Source organism: Lasioglossum baleicum, chromosome 1, assembly GCF_051020765.1.
Source record: "Lasioglossum baleicum chromosome 1, iyLasBale1, whole genome shotgun sequence".
Taxonomy (NCBI): domain Eukaryota; kingdom Metazoa; phylum Arthropoda; class Insecta; order Hymenoptera; family Halictidae; genus Lasioglossum; species Lasioglossum baleicum.
In genome coordinates, this window is record NC_134929.1 from 4,506,674 (window position 1) to 4,512,673 (window position 6,000).

The following is a 6,000-nucleotide window of genomic DNA, read 5'->3' on the forward strand; positions in this document are numbered from 1 at the left end:
TGAACATGATAATCATATTAACGTCCGTTATTTAATAGAAAATAATAATATTGTTAAATTCGAAGTAAAATCGCGACATATTAGCCGGAAAACATATAAATGTTACATAGATTATATACCAAACTCAACTGGTTATTCGGGTATAAAACGGTATTGTTGTGAATGTGCCAATGGGAATCGCACTATTGGATGTTGCTCGCATGTTGCTGCTATTATTTATTATTTATCTTATGCTCGATACGATACACACATAGTTCGGCCAGCAGAGATACTCACTAAGATTTTTGATACTGATCAAATAACACCGACAATTGATGAAGATAGCGATGAAGACTGAAACCGCCTTAGACGATTCCACCGCATACCAACCCCCTACAATTATTAAAGATAAGTATTCCTAATAATACTTCAGGTGTACATTTTGTGTCACGAAACTAAACAATCTTATTTACAGGATACACAAACGATGCACAATTCCATGTAAAAAATGTTATGTAGAGCAGTAATACAGTCCGCAAATGACTAGAGACCAAAAGTACTCCAAAAATATTTTTCCGAAAAATTATTATAAAATAGTCTAAACATAGTTAAAAAATGTTTTTACAATGGTTTATCAACAATCATATGGTTAGTAAGCGAAAAAAGCATCTGATTAACGAAAAAAAAAAATTGACTTGACCGAGATTCGGACCCGGTCCAAAAAGTCTTCAGCGGTTCCGCAGTCGGAGACCATAGCCGCTGCACCAACCGGCGCCGTTGGAATCAACTTCGAAATATTTGAATATACCGTACATAGTATTATTTTCGTTTTTCGTATTAGGCAAGTTTTAAAGTCTGGGAGATGTTTTTCTGAACGTAGGAATGTTTAATATGACATAATATATTTTTATGATTGTGAAAATATAAGTATAACTTAGGAAAAACGCCGAAAAAAGCGGTTTTTATTTTTTTTAACTATGACGCACCACTCACAAAAATCTGAAAAAAATTGAGCATAATACTTACGGTAATACCTCATTGCTAAATTAAATCTGGAGTAGCACCTTTTAGATTTCTATATAAAACCTGCATTTTTTCGATTTTTTTCGTGTTTTTCATTTTTTACAAGCAGAGCTTGTAGCGCAAAAATCTGGAAATGATACCTAATATGTGGCTTGGTATCCGAAATGTGTCAGATTTTTTTCAGAATTTTTAATTGCCAAAAAATAGGGAAAATGGGCCAAAAACTGGATTTTCGTTTTTTCTCAATAACTACCCTTACAGATGGGATAGGGGGCTTAAACTTGGCAGAGGGGGGTCTTTTTGAGTAGGCTATCGAATGGTCCAAGCCCGATTAAAATACCGCCGGGGGCGAATTTCACTATCAAACCCGGCTATAGCCTTTCCACGGTGGAAGTGTAATGATTTGGGGAGCATTTTCTTCATATGGAAAACTGAAACTTTGTTTTATTAACGGCACAATAAATTCAGAAAAGTACGTCGACATGCTAGATGGAGCATTAATTCCATTTTTGGAAGATACAGTTGGCGAACGTGAATTTATATTCCAACAAGACGTTTAAGGCACGGGACATCCCTTTAATTGAATGGCCTGCATGCAGTCCTGATATGAACCCCATTGAAAACTTATGGGGTATAATGGCAAGAAATATATATGCAAATGGCCGCCAATTCACCGATACTGCAGCTTTAAAAGAAGAAATTAAACGTTGCTGGGAAGAGATTCCTATTACAGTCATAAATAATCTGATAAATTCAATGCCGAATCGAATTTTTGCATTAATTCAAAATAATGGAGGTCATACAAAATATTAAATTTATAATTATAATATAAGTTTAGTTTTATATAGTCTTTTCTTGCTGTGCGTTTAAACGAATTTCGCACAAAGAATAAGTCTGTATCAATAAATACAGACTTATATATGTTTACCTAAATATAAATATGTAAATATCTATAGCACATAAATATATCTTTAATCTTCTGTCGTTATTATATTCGCCTCATTTGAATTTAAAACTTTTAGCCCCAAAAATCATATTTTTTTAGGTGCGTTTATACGAATTTCGCTCACTGTATTTGTTAACGTCTCTAAATAATTGTAGTTTGATAGTGTAGAAATAATTATAAGTGTAAATAGTATAAGTGTACATATATATAGTTCGTGCGTTTCGTGTTCTAGAATAGTTTTATTATAGTGTTGTTATTAGTTATAGTGTGTGACGTTGCAACGTTTGCGACGTCCCTTCTCCGGTGACTCTGCGTAGGTTCGAGAACGGTAAAGGACCGGACCGCCCTCTAACGGGACACGTACCGAGACAGGATTCGAGAGCGCCCCTCTAAGAGATCCCGATATTATCGAGGACCTCCTAATGACACCTGTCGCGCGTGCCGAGAACGGCAAGTTTCAGGGCCGTATAAGGAACGCGCCGAAGGAACCACCGACTTTCCGAATTGTCACGGGGAAATAACAGACGCCCCGCAGCCAGGAAGCGCCCGACGGAAAAGCGAATGGCCGATTTCGGGAAAATAGAGCTTGATGCGAGGACACTCGGCAAGCAAACCGGAGGCGACGCCAGGACAGCAGCTTTCGAACACCTTGTCCGAATACGGACCGACGGAAAACCCTGACGTCGTCTTGCCCCATCAAGGGAGAGCTGCCCCGGGGTCGGTGCCCTCGTAGGCAAGAAGAGGAAGCCCCTCCGCTGGTCAAGTGAGCGATACGCTCCTTGACCAATTTCGTGATTGCCCGGGGCCCTAGGGCGCGAAGAGGGTACGCTCCTGTGCCATAGAGTTCACGCCGTGGAAACACGCCATAGGCGATTCGGGAAAGCAGTCGAGTGGGGGGAACCGTGTTCGATCCGCTAGGCGGCCGAAAATCGATGGATCACTGTCGCGCTGGCTATCGTACGAACGACACGTGAACGCCCTTTTGATCGTGCGAAATCCGAGTAATCGTTGCGCCGCGAAAAAGTACAGTGTCCTGTGAGGACTCTCGTGAGACTAGGACAACGTCCACCCGAGCCTAGCCTTGCTGCACGCTCTATCGGGAGCCGTTCAATTGTATCCAACGAAGCACGCCACGAGGAACGGTAAGTCGCACTTGTGATCCATTCGGTATTTTCGTTGCGCGCCGGCTCGACCTTCGTCGTGCGAGGATGAACGCTTCCCGTTCGGTCCTCGATAATTCGCTCGCATTCCTCTCGGAATGCTTTGAGGTTTTTCGGGAATATTTCGGGAGAGTTTTCCTCTGTAAATTGCGTGCGAGAGAGTGTCTTACGAGGAGTCGCGTTCGTGAGAGTAATTCTTTTCGGTATCTTCGCGTTTCTCGAATCCTGTGTCTCCTGTCGAAGCGCGTATTCTTTCCGTCGGCGTTCGATCGCGTAATCGATACCGTACGCGTCGGGGCGAATCACGTGCGGAAGTCATCGCGGCAGTCTCGCAGTTCGCCGGTCATCTGCGCCTCGCGTTTCCGAAGTTCGTTGCGAACGAAACGACGGTAATTGTCAGCGGTATCGTTGCGAGCGAAATCGGTAGGACAACCGCGCGGCGAACGACCATCTTTTCGCTATCTTGTATGAAGAGCGCGGGCTCTCGGGTCGCGGCCACGTGGCCGCTGATTTTGTAATCTACTGACTGCTACAATAAATAGCTCGAGACCATATCGTAGTCGAATTATTCGATTCCCTGTGAGATCCGTCCTGCCGAGAGGGCTGTCCTAGTCATCCCGTGTTCGAACCACCTGGCCTAGTCGCGACGTCGTTCCGATCCGCGTATCTCGAAGATTCGGCTCTCGACCTCGGCTTCTCCGGGCTCGAGCCTTGTTCCGCGTTTCGTGTGGCATCCTCGCGGTGCCTGGCGCCCGAACCTTTAGCTTTTCGTGAGGAAATCGTCGAATCTTCGAGTCTCGTATTGTCTCGGGCGGACCGCGTGCACTCGGCTTGCACGCGGCCTGGTCTCAGCGCCTGCAAGGCCCGAAGGTAACCGGCTTCCGCGAGTCAAACCGCTCGTCGGAAAAAGGTTAACGTGACAAGTGTTATTGTTCGTTTTAATAAAAGCAGACTCAAGTGAGCGACTTTAGTGTAGCTTTTTTATCATAACTTATTACACACTTCATTATAAAATGGATCCTCAAGCTACTTCATCTACCACTACCAATATTAATCCTTCTATTGAAGATGAAAAAGTGCGTTTAAAAGACGCTTTGGTATATGCGGAAGTGCTTCTACGGGAAAAGAATTTAATTGCTGACAACACATCTTCTGTGATTTCCGAGACGGCAATGATAATTGGCGAGCAAATATACGAAAATATAGTGAAGATGCTGAAGGAACATAAAATCCATATAGAAGAGTGTTTTATTGATGGCAATGAAGAAGATGATGATAAATATATATGAGGAAGTCTCATGTACAGATGCTGTGGAGGACGAGTGGTTGGAACCTGACGAAAAGAAGAGGAACCCCGATATCCCATTAGAAAGCAAAATTAAAACAGTTACACTTGCCCGACAACATCCTGAATGGTGTCTACAATCGCTGCAATCAAAGGGTACGAGACGTTTAAGAAGGAAAAAGGCTTTACGGCAATGGGAGCAGCAAATTAAAGGAGGCGGAACAGTATTTGACAAATACAACGCCATCGATAAATGGACATACGACCGGTTCCAAGAGGCACGAACTAATTTCCAACAAGTTACCACGCGACAACTTCAGCAGTGGGCTTTGGCAGCAGCTACCCAATATCAATCAGAAAATATAAATTTCAAGGCATCTCCTCGATGGGTAGCCTATTTAAAAAAAAACACAATATCCGGCAACGAAAAATTACAAAGTATGTTTCTGCAAAAGAAGCCGCAACATTAGAGGAAATAATGGAGGCCGCCGAAAACTTTCGGAAAATAATAAAATGTATTACACCACAGTTTGATAAAAATTATATTATTAATACAGACCAGACAGGATGTCAATATCAATGTACATTCGAGAGAACACTGACAACACGAGGAGAGAAGACTGTGATTGTTAGCAGAAAAAATATTGCCAAAACTACCCACTCGTATACTGCTCAAAATTCAATTACGATGTCGGGAAAATTGTTGCCGCATGTATTTTTATGCATGCAGGAAACAATAGGAACTTTTGGGCCCATTGTGAAAAAAAAATGGATGAACTTACAGCACAATGCAGTAACGTTTCAATTTCATGTTCCAAATCAGGAAAATTAACAAAGGACATATACAAATCATTTTTGACAACCGTAGTACAACCCTACGTAAAACATGAAAAATTTTTGCTGCTTTTCGATTCCTGGGGAGGACAAACAGATTTACAATTGTACGACGAATTATTCGTAAACAATGAAGGACTTTGCACATCAACAATTAAAATTATTCCCCCCAAATGTACACCTCTCGTCCAGCCGTGTGATGTGTATTTCTACCGCCAAATGAAGAATTTTATACAAAGAATACAAAATTGCAATTATCTGATTGAAAATAAAAGAGAGATAGCAAGCAGGGAAGACGCAATAAAAATACACTCGCTCATACATCGGCAATTTGTGTGCACCCATTTTTAAACCCATGCTTGAATATGCATGGTTTGCATCAGGATTATCAATAGAACGGGAAATTTTTCAAAATGTAAATCAGGTGTGTTTCCCAACAGAAATAAACAAAAGCAAATGTGCATGCAATGCACCTGCATTTATTAGATGTGCCAGATGTTTTTGTGTGCTTTGCTTCTCATGTTTTTATGATAAGTACCATTGCTGCATGTAATAATGCTTGTGAGTATTAACTTTATCTCTATAGTTATTTTATGCATGTAACGCATTATTTCCATGTTATGCTTTATTAAAATTAAATATTAATTTTTGCATGTGAAGAGCAGTATCACTATAATAAATAATAGTATTATAGTAGTACAAACAAATAAGAGGAAAGTTTAATTGATGAAAAAAAAAACTCTGACCGTCAAGGAATCGAACTCCGGTCAACG